The sequence below is a fragment of the Xiphophorus couchianus genome, chromosome 8 (genome assembly GCF_001444195.1).
Source record: "Xiphophorus couchianus chromosome 8, X_couchianus-1.0, whole genome shotgun sequence".
In the NCBI taxonomy this organism is placed as follows: Eukaryota; Metazoa; Chordata; class Actinopteri; order Cyprinodontiformes; family Poeciliidae; genus Xiphophorus; species Xiphophorus couchianus.
In genome coordinates this window covers 23920406-23938980 of record NC_040235.1, presented here as the reverse complement: position 1 = coordinate 23938980, position 18575 = coordinate 23920406, and the positions used below count along the sequence as shown (strand labels likewise).

General features: G+C 40.1%; 2 long non-coding RNA genes across 2 annotated transcripts in view; one reads left to right on the top strand and one right to left on the bottom strand.

Moving 5' to 3' along the window:
* Positions 1-6: 6 nt before the first annotated feature.
* On the top strand, positions 7-15108 carry LOC114149690 (uncharacterized). The gene is made up of 3 exons (XR_003596562.1): positions 7-681; positions 1586-1700; positions 11208-15108. It is a non-coding gene; the product is annotated as an uncharacterized LOC114149690 (long non-coding RNA).
* LOC114149691 (uncharacterized) overlaps positions 11765-18575 on the bottom strand; it is a 20674-nt gene continuing 13863 nt past the window's right edge. The window contains exon 3 of the long non-coding RNA XR_003596563.1: positions 11765-11775. This is a non-coding gene — a long non-coding RNA (uncharacterized LOC114149691). The remainder of the gene's footprint in view (positions 11776-18575) is intronic.

Here is an 18575-nt window from a genome sequence, read left to right as displayed (position 1 = left end):
TTCAGAAAAACATAGCACAGACAAGACAGACAGGATAATCAATCACGTGAGTTCAAAACACACACTCTCTCTGTCGCGCGCGCGCGCTCGTAAGCAACACACACGCACAAACACGCGAGCGCTCTCCTCCTCATGTCTGCTGGCTGTGTCTGTTTGCGGGAGTCATAAATCAATGCTGCGCTGCCAGACAGCCTAACGCGGAGCCGAAGAGAGAAATGGAGCAGCGGTACAATCTCCACCACGCTCTGCTACACTTTTTCTCCAGCGCCAGGCCGAGTGACAGAGGACAGATAATGCTAGGAGTTCCTCCGTGTTTGTGTGTGTCCTCGTCGCCGTGGCGAACACGACTCCCGTCCCACTAATGTTAGGCAGCGGTGCTGCATCATGTGTGACCTCATTATGCCCCCCACTCCCTTTCTTTCCTGCTTCCAATCACGCTGGTAGCAAAAACGTGGCGTCTGCGTTTTCCGCTCCGGCCCTCCGCTCGAGCTCGTGAGTCTGCCGTTTTCACAGCCCGTGATTCAGCGCCCACGAGCGCCGGCGTCACACCGCTCAGCTCGATAGCAGCTGTCCGGTTTACCCCAGTAATTAACACCCAGGCTCATATTGCTCCAGTAAATCACGCAGGAACATTTCAGCTTACGTGCGACAGCAGCTCCAGGAAAAGAGCCCGAGAAACAGGTAAACACGGAGGAGGAAGGGTAAAATAAATGCTATGAAACAACGTAAAGATTATTATTAACTCGGTGCGACGTGTTTGGGGTTTTCCCCATCAATTACAGCCCCAAGAGCTGCTGTTGCTGCTTCTTCTGATAAGAAAATGTATAGTTTTATCTTTAATGTCAAGGTTCAAGAAGTCCTTGGCAAAATATTTGGTGCTTTTACAGCCACAGACATCAATGTGACTTATCTGAATTTGATGCAGTAAACCAGTATAAAGTACTTTTTTTTTAATATACAAATAAAAAAAGGTTTGTTCAACAAAGTTCTTTCCAAGCCAGAACCTTAAAATGTAACATCACTGCAGACCTGCCAGGAACTGGCTGCTGTGCCTTCCTACACTTATAGGCCGGTGTTATTCAGAGAAGCATTGAGAAACATTAGAAAGAAAATGATTAAAAAAGTCTTCAAAAGACTTGAGACTGAGGTAGATGTCACCTTTTCACAGGACAAAAGTCTGGCTACAGAATAAATGTTTAGATCGAAGTGTATTCAGAATGTATGCTGATGATGTACGGCTCTACTATTCCTTCAAATAAACTGAATTTGATCAACGACGCTCTAAATAAACTGTAGTATCAATACAGCAAACGGCACAAATAATATATTTTAGAGTTTATTTTAAAAATATTCCTCTTCACTTTTAGAGCTTCTTGAGGTCAAACCTCAGCCTATGTTTCTAGTCTTTTATTACCCTACACTTGTTTTCTTCCGGTTATTACAATGCAGCGAGTTTCAGTTTGTATGGAACAACAGGCAGAAACCTGGAACCGTGTCCAGCTCAGTAAATTTGTCTCCGTTTGTCACATCCACTGAGTTTTGTGCAGGTTTTTTGACTGTTTCTTCTCTCTCTCGTCTCTCCAAGGTGCGACAGGCAGGTGGAGTCCCAGCAGCTGCAGCTCATCAAACTCATCAAGGTGGAGCTGAACGAGGAGCTGGATCCCTCTGACTGACACCAGGTCATTTGCTCATGCTGAACGGTGAGTAGACCATACTTCGCAGTGCTCCTAGTGCTCCCCAGTGCTGACTCACTGGCCTTCACCAAAAAAACTCCTGCAAGGGCGTGCCGTGGTGGCGTAGGGGTTAGCACGACCCATATTTGGAGGCCTTGAGTCCTCGACGCGGCCGTCGCGGGTTCGACTCCCGGACCCGACAATATTTGCCGCATCTCTTCCCCCCTGTCCTTCCCCGTTTCCTGTCAGCCTACTGTCATATAAGGGAGACGAGAGCCCACAAAAGACCCCCTGGAGGGGTAAAGAAAAACCCAAAAAACTCCGCTGGGAGAAGGCAGAAGCTCTGCTGGATTTCATCCATCTGGTTGTGACCGGCTCTCCCTCTGTTATGGAGCACAAAGAACGAAAACTAAAGCAAGACCAAAATGTGTCAAAAGCGGAATCATCAAAGAGTCCTATCAAAACTACGATGGCGTATTGGGGCCGTTGCAGACAGAAAAAATAGAGTAAATTTTTGCCAAAAGAATTTGAGATTAAGCTCAGAAATTTTCTAGAAAAAAAAGAAAATTTCTGAGTTTCAGAAGTTGAAAATTTGCTATGAAAAACTACAATTTTGAGAACGTTGTTAGAAATTTTCTACAAAAAAACAAGTGAAATTCTGAGTTTGGAAATTTGCTGGAAAGAACTCAGGTTTTGAGTTTAATTTCAGAAATTTTATAGAAAATAAATCTAGAAATGTCAGCGTTTAGGAAGTTTTGAGTTTCAAAAGTCAAAAATCTTTTACTTCTGAAACTCAAATGTTTCCAGTTTTTTAGGGTTTTTTTTCTAAAAGATTTCTGCGACTAATCTCAAAATTGTGAAGTTTTTTGGCAGAAATGTACTATTTTTATCTGCAATGGCCCTAATTGTTGTCATACAAAACAGTAAATTGTTATTGGCACCGAAGCCAATAGCTCAATTTAACAACATCATTAGCTTGAGCATGATATGAGTTAACTGAAGACACGAGCTGTAAACGTGAAGTTTTATATTTTTAAAGACATGAGACCATTTTTCAAAACCTCCTGCTGTATTGCTGTCAAATTTCATACTGCAGCACAGAATCTGCAAATACCTGTTGTGAAATAATCAGGAGTGAGACGCCTCCAACACAGTTTTACTGAAAATTATTAAACTGCCACAAATATTGCTTCTGCTATTTTTTAGCAAAGTATTACAGTTTACTTAAGTTTGTAATATACTGATCTGATGTTGTGCAAGACTATTTAGATGTTTAGAAAAGTGATGTATTGTTTTAAAAATTCAGAAAAGTTTTTTTGCACCCATTTCTTACCTTGATTTGGTCACTATCTAATAAGTTTTGTCTATGAAGCAGATTTACAATAAGGTGTTACGGTAAACCTTTGTTTTTTTTTTGTTGTCATTCTTTTGAAATAACTATTCAACTATGTTTGTTAGGAACCATGTCATGCCATGAAACGTAGTGCGTTGCCGTCTTTTTCACATTTTGTCTCAGTGCAGCATCCGACATCGAAGTGTTTTATAGGGATTTTATGCAACACAATCTGTCTGAGCGTGAGCTATTTTGCGAAGAAGCCATTTTTCTCTCTAGATATGTAAAGCTTGTGTAAACATGCCCCAAAACACTTGGCCTCAATTGTAGCAAAAATCTTTTCAACAAAGTATTGAGTCAAGGGGATTGAATGCAAATGCATGCCAGCATGTTTTAGATTCCTGTTTGCCAAAATGATGGAAACCGTATTTAATTTTTCTTCAATTCTACAATTAGGCCTGTCACAGTAACAAATTTTGCTGGATGATAAATTGTCCCAGAAATTTTATTGATAAATTGTCATTTTGAGACCATTTCCAGCCAATAATAATGAAGTCTCTACAACCAAAATTGCATAAAAAAAACAACAATAGCCGTTCAGCTTGGACAAGGAAACCAGCGAATAATGCAAACTACTTTGTACTGGGTGTCAAATGTTTGCAGCTTTTCTCAAAATGGCGGCTTTCCAACCATATTAAAGGGGAGCAACTCTTGACGACTGAAATTATTGCGCGCATTTTAGTTTACTGTACAAATAGCTGATTTACTGCTTGTATGTAACAGGTTTATTTACGACTACGAGCCACTTAATGTTGGTCTATTATATAAAAACTAACTAAATACATTAAAGTCTTTGACAACTTCAGGGAGACTGAGCTCTACAGCAAGGCATTTCTCTGTTTTTAGTGCTCCAACTGTTTCAACTTCTTCCAAAATGCACTTTTATCCAACTACGTCCAAAGCTACTTCCTGCTCACACGTCTCAGCCGTAACCATCGATAGCACTGATTCCGACAGGCCTCCGAAGCGACGCAAAAGTCCCTACAAGTTCTTTAAAGCTTCCGGAGTGACGCAATCCCGGCAGAGAGAGAGAGAGAGAGAGAGCTCCTCATTTTTCATTCTGCTTTTATGTGTGCACACTGCTGCGTAGCCGATGATGAACGAGCGCAGCGGATCTTGAGAGAGCTCGCAGAGGAAAGAATAATGGGTATTTAAGCACACTTGTAAATTACCAACACATTTGTCTTAGGCTGTCCCCTCAGGGATGTCTGACAGCGCAGCACACAAACTATATAAAGCTCACGTACATCTGTTCCTCATAGCCTTATTGGATCTGCTGACATCACTTAAATGCAAACTGTCACGCCATGCTCCATAATTCAAACGTTGACAAAGCACATAAAGCAGTCTTTGCACCTGCATGCATGCAGTGTGTGTGTGTGTTTTTTTGGGGGGCTTTTTTAACGCGAGCCTGCCTCAGCAGGTGTTCGCGCCGGGTCACCTAGAGTGCACCGTGATGTTTATCTCTAAGTACCACAGACAGGCATGTTGGCCCGCCTGCCGGGAAAATGGGATTACAGCTATCTGTTCCCCCGGCTCCGAGCCGAGCGCCAGGCATGGGAGTTTTTGCAGAACACGTTTCCATCAGCTGCACACACGTTGCCCGACACTTGCTTGCGAGAAGACGCTTGACCCCCGCTACCACGGCGGGTCAAGCGATCGAAAAGAGTTGATGGTGATGAGTTGGAACAAGTGACAGGAAGATGTTGGTGAGCTGTGACGTGAATGATGAATGGACTAGACATTAAGGGTGCATTCACACCAGGCCCGTTTAGTCTGCTTTAATCAAACTCCAGTTCGTTTGCCTAGAAAGTTCAGTTTTGTTTGGGGAGGTGTGAACTTTGTTGCGGATCGCGGGAGTGAACTCTGGCAGGCCTAAAAACCTAGGTCTCATTTTGGTGGAAGTGAACTCTAGCTCTCTCTAGATGGATATTTGGACGGCAAGCAGACCTGAAACCGCTCCAAAAGCAGGAAGCAGACTACAGCGCTGGGCATTCTGGGTAAACACAACCAAAACAAATGCGTATGTCTAGAATTAGTGGGAGAAATGGGACGTGGTCTTTTACAAATGACAAAAGAGAAATCCAACAACCGCTAAAATCTCACACCACTCAATTTTTTCCTCTTTTCTTTGTGAAAGAGGAAGTTGAGTTCATGTCTTCTTCAGGAGTTCTCAAGTTGTTTCCTTCAGTAGTTCTTGGTGCACCGCCACCACAGGTCAGGGGAGGAACAGGTTTTTCAAAGATTTTGGATCGTTTGACAGAGCAGCATGAAAGAAAATCGCACCAGATAAAAATGTAACAAATGTTGCAATTTTGGATTCCAATCAGTCAGAGACCACAGAACTATCAGGCGTGAAAACACCTTAAAATGTCTTCAACTCTCCTGCGGTCTTAAGAGATGGACCACATGAGCGTTTTTACTCAGTGCGCGGCCTGATGGGGTCACACTGAGCCCGTGTGTGCTTTTACGAGCTTTTTTTTTTACCCCGTTGTCCAACTGTGACATTTTCCACACTCCTCCTGAGCGTCGTGCTAAGACCGCGGGAGGGTTAGAGAACAACTCCTCGGTTCAGATAACTTTATTTTGACTCCTCACTGTAAAGGCCAGCTATTTTTGAGCCCACCTCCCCTCCACTTGCCAGAGCTGGGATTTGTGTTTCTCCAGCCGTATCCTGTTGAACGGCTTCCAGAGGAGCCCGAGCTCTCGGATTCATCATCGCCGTTCATAAACAGTCATTAATGTTTACGACAGGTGTTGTGACATGTTTACGACGGCATTATGTCTGCTTTATGAGACCCCTGTCGGGTCGAGTTTTACGGCCGCGGCACCGGGGGGAGGCAGGGCGAGGGGACTCCTGGCAGCGCATCCGAGAAGGTCCCGGGATGTTTAATCGGTTACCCGAACACACTCGCAAATAAAATGAAAAGCAACAGTGTTTGGCAGGGTAGTCAGCCTGTTTGACAGGGGGCAGCCATCAAACCTTCTCATTAAACTCAACCGGCTCCGGGCTCTGCTGTTCTTGAGGGCTTTTATAGGAAAATCACTACTCTCAATTTGCTGGCTGTTGTAAAAGTGTGTCCCAGGCAGTGGTTGTGGGTTCTGGTCGGGTTTAAGCAACACCCCTTCTGCCCCCTCTGCCCCTCTCAGTCATCCCCCCCCCCCTCTCTCTTCCATCCTCCTGTTTTATGGCATGTTGTAAAGCTGCTGGCAGGCCGACAGCAGCAGTATCTTTTTATCCGGCTGCTAATTTAAGGAAGGGGATTAAGGTTGTGAATTACATTAATAGCGCTGGCTTTTGTGTGTGTGTGTGTGTGTGTTTGTTGATGATGACAAAGGATTTGGTTTGAGGCATGTGAAACACATGAAACACTTAAGCAATGTTCTTGTTTTATGCCAGCTGTGCTTTTCTCACTTTATTTAAGGTTAAATAGCCTCACATGATTAATTATATTTAGTCAGAGAATGCATTTGTAGCTATTTTTCATTCTGCACACTGTGTTTTGACAAGACTTCTGTTGCATAGGCCTTTTTACCTAATTCATGTTCTGTACTGAGTAATGTAGCTAATTAGATTACAGAATTATTGCTTCTAAAAAACAAAAAAGTACCAGATTTATGACAAATCACTTACTGTCTTCATGGGCTACTTTTGTATTAAAAATATTAGCACGTCTTTGACATTCCTTGAGCAGTTTTCTGTTATGGTCACAGAGCCGACACTGAGTTGTCTTCTGATTCAGCATCTCAAGTTGCAGACTCACATTTTTGTTTCATTCATGACCTGTTTACTTTTAAAAAAAAACTAAACCAAAACCTGTAAATCAGCATGCAACACTCCAACCATGTAGCTTAAATATTGAGATTTGATTGATCTACTGTCCAGGTAGCATCCACTCATATATGAATCCGTTCATTTGTCTATGACTCTTAAATACATTTCATGTGCAATGTCCATACTTTTTCACATGTCTCGATGCTTAAAGGTCCTTTTTTAGAGAGTATGTTTGCTAATAAGACATATTAGCATCCTTGGTCGGAAATTTATGGACACTTAAAGGTGGATATTAGTCCTTGACGTGTCTGTCTGGCATTTGATTCCCAAATCTCAGAACTTTACTGGAGGTCTTCCTCTCTTTTCTCTTTGCCCATTTCCATAAAAAAAAATAAATATGAGTAATCATTAGAATAATCGATCACTAAAATACTTGTTAGTTGCAGCCCTAGAGGAATGCAGTATTAAGTTTGAAGGAAGCCGTCAAACACAGATTAAAAAAAAAATACACACAAAAAGCACAACCGATCATTTTCACCAATTTCTTACAATCAAACAGCAGCTGTTTCTCAACTGTGACTTAAACAGCAAAGCAATTAACTTAGCAGTTAATCTTTTTCCAAGAATAAATGCAGCGCATTTGGCCAGAGCACCGAGGATTATTTCTCTCCAAATAACTCCATTTTGAGCCGAGTGTCTCTGGAGCTTGGTCACACACACTGGCCTTTTCTTGCGCCCGGGCAAGCACTTTACAAACAAACGTAAGCACTTTTATTGATAGGGTAATCCCAGACTGATTAATGGCCCAATAATCAGCCGTAACCTGCAATAAATCAGCCAGCTGATCAATACTGCTGGTGCTCTGCAGCCGTGGCTGGATCATTACCATGTCACTGTATATCTACCATTAGCCCAGGAAGGCTGAGTGCTAAAGGGAGGAATAGGAGTTGGAGGAAGAAAAAGTGCTTCCTCTCTAATGTGTTGAAAATGGGATTGATAGAGAGGTCATTTTTTGATTTAATTTGTCTGCCTGGTCGCCTTCCTCCCTCCTTCTTCCCTCAGCCTGATTAATGACTGTACTGTACAGCCAGTGATAAAGATGAAGAAGGTGGAGCAGGATGTTAAATTATGATAATGACACACAATTAATGACACTGGAGGACATTATTCTCCAGCGTTCAGCTGCCGGTAACCTACAGGAACATTGCGGAGTTGAAAGTGCATGCCAGAAATCTTTTTTTTTTTAATTTTTTTTTTTAACTATAAACGTATCATGAAAACACAATACTCTGATCCAAAGCCTAAAATTGGTCCAATACTGACAAATTTTACTTAAACATTATTTTGTAAAATGCCAGTGAGAAATCTTCAAAGGATTTAAAGACAGGTGAACTATGCATAGCTCTGTTTTTAGCTTGTAGTTCAATGCTTTAATAAGTAAAAACAAATATCTAATTCTTGGTTACTTATCAGCTCTTTCACACAGACTGCACAGAAGAAATTAGGTGGTACCTTAAAGATTTCAAATATTTTGAAAGATTTATGGGAAATATATTCTGTCTCACATTGCAGAATTGACTAGTTTCAGCCTTATTGACTTTCGACACTGTACTGCTTCTTATAGTTCACCAAAAACCAAACACATTAAAAAAAAAAAAAAAAAAAAAAAAGCAATCTGAAAACAGGAAACGATACTCTTCTTGCATTACTTTGGTGTGGAGTGTTTCAGATTTGAAATCTGCTTTATATAAAACAATAAAAAGACATGGGAGCATCTTCTTCTGTACGCTGGTGATCATCTGTGATGCATTTCCTCTTTTAGTAGCTGTACAGTGCACATTAACGTACGTTCCTATAGAGTAACTTTCTCTATCGGTGAACCAACAAACAGTAAATTACCATTCATAATTGACGTTTTTAAATTTTTAAAGACTTGGTCTGAATATAAGAACCTTTTCATTTTGCTTCTTTTTCTAATTTTCCACATTTATGAGTGATGGTTGCTTTTTGTTAGTTTTTGTAATGCTTACTGGCTTTTCAAAATGCTGAAAAGTGTTTAAAAAGGAGCGACGCCACCAAATTCACCAGAATCTATTGCACTGGTCATCTGTTGATATTAAAGCTGGCATTTTTTTATAAATGAAATTCCAAATGCCGCTCCTTGTTTTAGTTTAAAATGGCACGCTACTCCTTGTGTTGCAATCGTCAACTGCGATAAAATCGATTTTTGTCGTCCGAAATCACTTTGTCCACGTTTTTTTTTTAATGTTATTCTCTGTGAAGACCTCAGAGGTTTGACAGTGAATGTTCTTGAACAAACAGCATAATAATGCAAAGGACACATTGTCTTATTGGGAGACTTATTTGAAGTCTGGGTTTGATACTTTGAAATGATTTTTTTTCTTTTAATGAAATAAAACAAACTGTGTTTATGTCCAGCTCTGGTTTTAAAATAGGACTAGAAATGTTTTAAAGCAGTTTTATCCAAACTTTTTGCCAAAGTAACTGCATGCCACAAACACTTTGAAAAAAAAAACAACAAACCAACAAAACACAAAATATATTTTAATGACATTTTAAATTCATCTGCTCAACAATTACCACGTATAGCTTGAATGAAACAAACTGTAACGGATGCGTTATTAAGGAATACAGTGTCCTCTTTTTTTATGGGTCAATTGTTTTCTATTCATATTTTTATTCTTGGTAACAACAACTGTCCCTCTTTCATAAAAACAGCTTGTTTTTTTAGCCAAGTTAAATTAATGGGTTTGAATAAGTTACTAGACGCCTGTATTCTTAGTTACTAAAAATTAAAGCAAAGCATGTGGTAAATAATACAGTAGTGTACTTTGTGCTGTTCTAAACATTTCCCAATTAGAAAAAATTTAAGCTTATGTGTATCTTTTTTAAAAAGGTCTCAAAGTTGAATATTTCACCTTTAAAAGTGTTTATGCGCATCGACTGCCTTTGCATGCGGGTCGTGTAGCTCACGGTGGCTTGAAGTACTTTAAAAGGCCCTCAAACCACACTTTGGACATCCCTGCTTTAAGCAAAAACTCCAATAGGAATGTCACAGTGGTGATCCATAACTTGAATTTATGAACAGTTAGTCTGGTCTGAAACAATGGGACTCAAAGGGCTCGCAGACTGCATGATGGTCTATTTTAAACTAAATGAAAACCTAATAACCTCATATCTCATACTGTATTAAATCTAATGCATAAGTAGTCATTAGAGCTATAAACGCATTGAGAGAAGGTTTTTTTAAAGCCTAAGTAGAGTAATTTTCCCACAGCAACCATACCAACTTGTCTTCATTTCTGGCATCTAGAACCTACATTTGTTTTGTTTTTTCCTTTTTGTCGATTGTCTGACTTTAGCACAGCTAACAGTGCTACTGAAATGTTAGCCAGTGAAATTGTGGAACAGTGGAATTATTTGTGGTCAAAAACTTCCCTTAAGTGTTAAATGTTGTTGTTCTAATACTTGTACACCAATGCTACTATGTTGCATAAACTTTGTAGAGGATAGTTAGTCCTGCATTTCTTGTTTCCTTGGAGAAACATAAAATTTAATCAGATTGGTTTCACAATGAAGGGGAGTTCTGTGCTCTTGGAAGGTGGAAAAATATGGATTATTATGCAATTATTCCCATTTGCTGCTGGGATTCAGGCTGTGTTTGCTGTCAATCACAACAGTGCTAGCTATTTGAAACTGCCTTTTCCTTCAGCTAGCATGAATGGGAGCTAGCCTTAGCTGCTGGGAAATGTGAAGAAATGACGACTTCACAGGATGGGATTGTTTCTGTGGAAATATGAAGCATGTAAAAAGTCACAAAGGGGTGAAAAAAGTTGGGGATGTGAAGGAAAGCTTTTTGTCTTTTCAATTTTCTCCACTACTTCTAAAAAATAGCCCAAGCACTTAAAAAAGACAACCAGTTTTTTTACATTTTTTTTGGCAATAAGTGAATGTTTTTTGGTATCTGGAAAATGACCTGTTTCAAAAACCTCTGGACTCGAGCTGAACTGCAGCACGTCTTGTCATCTGGTTCTACTGCTGGGTGCGCTGCATAATGGCTGCTGGAAAAAGGAAAGTGTTTAGTTGTTGACTTACCATGCAGAAATCACTTGCTGCATTCTTGTCGGTAGTGTAAGAGGCTCCACTTCTGCTTTTCAAAGATGTACGGTTGTATAATTGCGCATCTGTTTTGCAGTCATTTTCACGTGAGTGTAAACGTTGAATTGTGGGCCGTGGCCGGCAGCAGCTTATTTGGACTTAAAGTGACAAGAGACCAAACTAAAATCTCATTACCTAAGAATGATTTTTGTGAAGGAAAAAAAAGTACTGAACATTTTGTGTATAGTCCATAGATCCATCCTGGCCTGTTTAAAGAAGAATCGATCACCTTTGAAGCTTTAAGTGGCCTCAACATCCAAAACGGACGGGATACATAAAGGAGACGGGGACTTGGCCGAATGGATGCGGCGCATTCGAATGAAGCCTCCCTGCAATCAGAGATCAGATTAGAGGTCAGGATTTGGTCAGAGCACAACCCAGATCCGCAGAGGAGACAGCTGTTAGCCGTGACAGATGAGGGGGAGCCGACAAGAGGCAGGGTCGCACAACAGAGAGGCAGACAGGGATCAAATCAACTAAGTGAGCGCGGGAGAGGACGGGCCGGGGAAGAAGGAAGTGAGGATGACAAGGTGCATGCAGAGGAAGTGCATGTGGGGAGATAAGATAGTGCAGATGAAACCAGAAGGGGAGGACGGAGAAGAAGAAAGGTAATTTGAGAGAGCGCAGTAGAGGAGGTTGAGGCAGGGCTGACAGTGGGCCATTCATCCTCCATGCTAGAGGAGACAAACTGCTGGCAGAGGAGGACAGGCCCCATAAATCACTCCGGAGCACACACAGGCACACACAGAGTAAAACTCAGCCATGACCACACACACACCCACGAGAACTAAAAGTACACACCTCCTACAGCTTATTTGGCCAGGCCAGGTTCTCCTTTTACTTTCTGGATGTGTTTCTATCCGCAGGTCTCTCTGCTCTTAAATTCAGTTCTAGGTAGTTTTAGAAGTGGGTATGTGGTGAAGAGACTCAACATATTCCCTGAATCCTCCAGCCTTCAGTAAGTAACAGTCTATGTATGTTCTGAGGATTATCCAGAGCCAATATGTGAAAACTGGATAACATTTTTAGTTTTAGTTTGTTCAGAAGAACATGTAAAGAATGTTCTCTGAAGCTGTGTTTCCATTATTAATGTGTGGAAATCTTTGTCGATACTCAACATGTTTGAATAACACACACAATTTTCTTATGAACTGTGCTATACTATGAGCTGCACATTGTCTGAAAAAAAAAGAAAAAGGAAAACGAACCATCATCCTCCTACCACTTCCTGTCGTCGTCTTTGTTGTTTCCACCAGTAGTAACATCCAGTTGACTCGTGTGCTGTGAAAGAGTCTCCATTGCACCATTGTGAAATGCATCTTTTACATTGTGGCCAAAACAGCCACCTCATCCGAGCGCAAAATCCTTTAGCGAAAAATGTGTTCTTCTGAAATTGCCATGTTTCCACTAAGCAAATTTATTTTCATAATTTCAATTTGCGCAATGCTAGCGTTAATGGAAACACAGTCAGAGAAAGAACTCAGTTTACAGTTTTTCTTTTAATTTAGGTCTAGAAACTGAGATGGTGGTGATTTTTGACTTCTGCGTCGACTTTGACATATTTTCAATTGTCTCCTTTGCAGAAAGACCCAATGAAGACCCATTTATAGCTGTACGGTAGAGTCCACCAGATTGCCAATGAAACTGTTCTGGTTTTCCACTGAGCTCAGTGAAGGTTTGGATCTTGGCTGCTGAATTTTTGTACCTCTGGTACTTGTTTTTTAACTGATTATTTCCAGTAAAGAACTATTCTTTGTTTCTTTGTTCAGTGAGCAATTAAAGCTATTTCCTTTCATTTCAACCTGCATGGTTTTTTGTTTCCTAAAATAGTTTTCTGCAAAAAGACCAAACACTATCTGACGCAGCCTGACATAGGCTAAAGTTTTATCTAACATTAATAACCCTTTCCTGTTCTTAAGAATGAGCATATACTCTCTGGTTCAAATTTGTGCCATTACTGAATTATTCAGATTTAAAAACTTATTTCTGTTATCACTTTATATCCACTTGCTACAGTTAGTTTGTGCTTTTAGTCGTAAAGCTCTTTTACTGTTTTTGCAGCTCTATTTCTGTCTGCTAGGAATTTGATGTAACCTTTGGATTTTCCGCTCGGGGTCCGGTAATACTCTGCTGGCGGTTGGCTCTCATTCCCTCCGTCTCTCTGCGGCTGCGGCTGGCAGCTCGGACCGATCCGCTCGCTCTGTGTGGGTTCTGCCTGTCTCAAACCTCCTGCTTCCCTCCTCCGCCCACTGATGGTGAGGAGTGCCAGTTCCTCTTCGCCTAGCCTCGCCTTGACCCCCGCGCTGACACACACAGTGTGTTTTGACAGCGAGCCACACTCTGAACACGCCGGTAGGTCAGGTCAGGGAGTGGCTCCCCTCGTGTTTTCACTGGAGTAGAGGATGGACACTTTGTTGTTATTCCAGAGGTTATTGAGCTCATTCCTTTCAGGAACAATTAATTAAACGGGATAAGGATGCGGCTCATTTGGTGGCACAAGAAAAATCTGCGTCTGATCTGCTCTAAATTAAATTTGGATCTTTCTGGAAACGTATTAATTTTTAAAAAATCACACCAAGATTTTAAAAAATCATGAACACAAACACTGGGTTGTTTGATTCAAATTTGTTGAGTCTTAAAGTAGGAGCAACGCTCTGGATTTATATGAACCTTTATATCATTTTGAAGACACAGTGTCCAGCTGAAAGTTGGCATACATCTTGATTGTTTACACATTTTGTCAATTACAACCATAAGCCTCTTTGTATTTTACCAGGGTGTCGTATAACAGTTGCTATATGAGCTGCCAGTCAGTTTGTTCACATCTTATCATAGATTAGCTCTTTGTTCACACTCTATGTTAATAGATGGCAGAAACGCTCCTTTTGTTGTTTTACAACCACTATTTATAATTATTTTATAATTTGATTTTTTTTCCTCTTAATAATAGGACATTACATATTTAACATTTATATGTAAATACAGGAAATTATAGCCAAGAGACTAGTTTCCATTCTTAGTCCCATTGACTGGTTGTCTGATGCTTAATAAGAAAAATCAGCTAAAAACCTTAATAAAGGAGAAAAGTGGGTAATTAAGCAGTTGTTTGGAATTTGTAGTCTGTAAAGGTTAAATAACTTTTACTTTAGACCAAGTAAGTTGAATAGACTTACCATAAAGACGCTAAAATTACATTTGTACACATTTAAGCTAGGCTAAGCTAAACATGCTAATCGCTTGATTAGAAAACCACTGTAACAAATGAATCTACTACACTGTTTTGGTATCCTAAAAGGATACATGTTTTTTTTTTTTTTGATAAATAGTTTTGTTGTTTAAGTTTTGACCCACGGGTCACTATAATCTAAAACTGCATTTAGATGAAATCACAATTTTCACGTGCTGCCCTTCTACAGTTTGTTCCCCTGCCTGGCCCTCCAAAGGAAAAAAATCTAGACACATCCATGGATCTGCAAACACAACTGTGCACCCATTCTTCTTAAATTTAGACAACTATGAGCACAAAGTACATAAGGTGTGATTGGATAATTAAATTTTGGAAAACGAGGGACGTTTTATTTCCATGTTATGTCCCGTCTCTCGCTTTCACAGTCGTGTCCAGAGCATTAAACATCTTGTACTTGGCTATAGTTTAATGTGAGTAGGTTTGTATGTGTGCAACTTGTTTACAACAAACAGTAAATCCTGTGTGTGTGACCCGGGTCGTGCTTTATGTAACCTTGAAACAACTTCTCCTCCAGCAGCAGCGTGGGGAGTAAATGTGAATCACATTTACAGCCTTGCAAACAGTAGAGGACATTGTGTTAAATGTGCAGCGTGCCGTATTAGGGCTGCACTGCTATAAGCACAGGAAGTTAGCTTGACGAGCAAAAATATTCACACACCTTGAACTTATTCACAAGATACTTCAATGTATTTTATTATAAACAATACATAGTTTTAAAAAATAGACCCAGAAAGTCAACAAACAGGTGAAGGATGATGAAGTTATGGAGCTGGATTTGACAAAATAAAACCAAATGAAATAAAAATCTGAATCTGAAAAGTAGTTCGACATTTTTTCAGGTTTAAATTTATTTTCAAAATAATTTTTTGTTTCACATCTTTCTTTTCCCAGTTCTAACAAATAATCTTTTTAAATGTTTTTTTTGCCCCCCAATTTAGCTCCATAGAGGCGTACAAGCAGGGTTAAAGGTTGTAAAACAAGTTGTTAGTTGAGCTTAGTTCAATCCATTGGATGAAAATAAAAAGAAACACTTGGAGTAACTGGAAACCAACTCCGTAGATCGCTCTCGTTGACGTACCATGAGACAAGGTGGTGGCGGCATGATACTGTGGGGATTTTGCCTAAGTTTCTTCTACAAAATATGTCATAGAGCCTCAATACAAATACTCACCCCACTTTCTATTTATGTATTTATAAATAAAGATTTGTATTTTTCTTCTACCTCAAAATTATGCTTTGTTAGTCACATAAAGTGGCAATAAAACACATTAACGTTTGTAGAAATGTGGAAAAGTTTAAGGCATGTGGTTACTTTTTCCAATGCGTTGTATGAAATTTTCTAACCAAGATTTATTCCCTTGTAATCTAAACAACCAGCCTCTCGAGGGATCGGAAAACCATAATTGTACATAACATATAAATCCCATTACAACCTGATGGACTCTAAAAACGCCAGAGCTTTAAAAATTGAGTTTCATTTGATCTATCTGTTCTGTTCCACTTCTTCTGCACACAAAGGGAGCATTTGAACAAAATGAACAAAGGAAATATTTTATGTATGTCATTACGTGGCGATCACGATGTATAGATTTTGTGTATTAAAAGCCTTTAAACGGAGACAAATTGTGTAATTAAAACCCAGAAGTCATGTTGGAGCCAGTTTTTAAATGATCTCTTTTAACCATCTTTGCTTAATCTTCAGATCCTTCTTTCTCTTTCTTTTCCACATTTTAGATTACATTGACAATCTCTAGAGCTCTTTGACATTTAGTGTTTTCCTACCTGATAGTTCAATAGTCGCGGTTCGATTGGGGACCAAAACGCTGCACCGTGTCAAACAAACCAAATCCTTTGGAAAATCTGTTCACCTCCTCGCCTGTGGGGGCGCTGCACCAAGAACTACTGAAGAAAACACAAAATCCTCTGAAGAAGACACTGAGTGCAACAAGAAATGTAAATAAAAATGGACTAGCGTCAGACTTTAGGGGTTGTACGATTTATTTCTTGTCTTTGGTAACAGACTACATGTCATTTTCCCCGCTAGTAATAGATTCACAAGTTTGTTTTGGTTGTATTTACCCAGAATGTCCTGCTTTTGGAGCAGTCTCCGGTTCGCTTGGAGTTCACGTAGACATTCGAATCGAACCAAGACCTTGGTTTTTTTTGGGCGACACCTCATGACCTGTTATAAGAAAATGGACGGATAGTTGACGGTACAAAGTTTGGCTTCACATTTAACCTTATGTGCCAAAGGTTAGTTGTGTTATTTTGGCTTACCACATGAGGCCATTACCATTAGTAAGAAATGCTAATGGTCTTACTTAGTGTCAATTAATTCTTTTTTTAATTGACACTTAAAAAAGAACAAAAAAGCTTTTGATAAAGACGACGAATACGAAAACGGATCAAACTCCATCAGTCAAACAAACGAGCTACAAAATATGTTTGACTGATTTGTTGTTTGATGTCAAACATGTCGTGCTGGACGGCTAAATTAGGTTTTTGGTTCATTCATTTCCACAAGCCCTCGCTAATCAACAACAGACAGGAAGGACTTTAGAACTGTTTGCCTGTGCAGTCCCAGCCAATTATGGGCTTGAAAAATGGGGGAGACAATGAATCAAATCTTTAGTATGGTGGCAGACATCAGATTGCAGAAGGCTGCAAAACAAATATGTCACTGTCAGTTAGGCCGTACAGCAGGCATTTAGAAGATTGCATTAAGTTGATGGCTGAGCTGAATAGCAAGCTAAGCTAATGTGGAACAAAGACTCTGGAAACTTTGCTTGACAAGAGGTGGAGACAAGATGATTACCTTTCATTTTTTATAAATTTTTATTTATTTTTCTTTTCTCCCACCTTTGTCCTTTTTTTAAAAAAATTTTTTTGAGCATACAGGCTGACCTGAAGGGAAAAGTGTGAAAGTGAGGACAAATGAAAAAATTGATAGAAACAGGTGAAACATGATATTTAAGTAAATAACTCAGAACATGCTTACTAAAGAGACAACTAACACATTTTAGTGTTGGGTGATTAATTCAATTTAAAAATGGGCTTTTTCTTTTGTCCAATATTTATGCTATGTCTATTCACTGCTATCTACAGGAGCTAGCATAAATGCTTAGTCAAGTCAGAACAGAAGAAAAAGCCAATAACACACACACATGATTTTGTTTGGTATTGATGCACCATTGTGTTGGAGTGGCTTGCATACACAGAGAAAATGCTGTGCGCACACAGAGAGCATTATAATCTAGCGAATAAGTTTGCTGCATTCGCTGATGTAGCAAATAAATTCGCTACATCAGAACTTATTTAGCAATAGCGCGTTCTCTTTTTCAGAAAAGCCAAAAACCACCTCAAGTGAGCATAAAAACTTTTTTTTCTTTTTTTTGTGAAATTCAGGAAGTTATTTTGAATTTCGCCATCATCTTCAACCTTTCGTACTACAAAATCCGCAAATTGTCGCACTTGAATGAGCGTTGCCCAAGAGAGAAAAGGAAAAGTAGGTGTCCATTCCAAACATGATGAAGTATTAAGAATCCACTGTGTTTTACATCGAAATGCAACTTTAGGACCCAAATGAAGCCAATATCACCTCGATGACATGCAGAGTTTATGGATCAATACCTGTCACAGCTCAGGCCTGCTGTTTTCTGAAAAGCAGCCTGCTTAGAAAGATTATGACTGCACTGTGGGTGTTGGGCCGCAAGCGCTTAAAGAGCGTTAGTGCGCACGCACGAAAAGGGAATAAATTACAGGGTAATGATATTAAAAGCACAAAGTCGTTAAGATGCCAAGTTAAGGCACAATAAATCCAGTCATGGCTTCTACAGCCCGTCCCCACACAGGGTAATTAAATTTGATTTATAAGCCATATTACATCAGTGCAAGATACTTCATCCACCCTCAGCTCCTGCATCGTCCCTCCGTTCTGCCCTGCTTTATTAGACGTCTTGACAGCTGGCGAAAAATATGGCCAAATGTTTCAGGTCCCGAGCTGCGAGAGCTCTGCGCTGGGTACTCCGTCTTTTGGCGGTGACAGTGGTGTCCGCTGGTAATTTATGTAGCGCTCCACTTCTCCGCAGAGCGAGGTAGTAGCAGGACTGCTTAGGGTGCAGACAAAAAGGGTTTATCTCCTCAGTCGCTTTAGCGCCGCGGCCCATATCGCCTCTGCGACATTTGTCCCCATTCACCTCGGCGGGACGCTTTGGACACTTCCAATAACAACAAACGAGGAGGAAGGGAAACCTTCTTCCGTCTTCTGTTAGGTCCATATAAATGCTGTTACGCAAGAGGCTACGACGA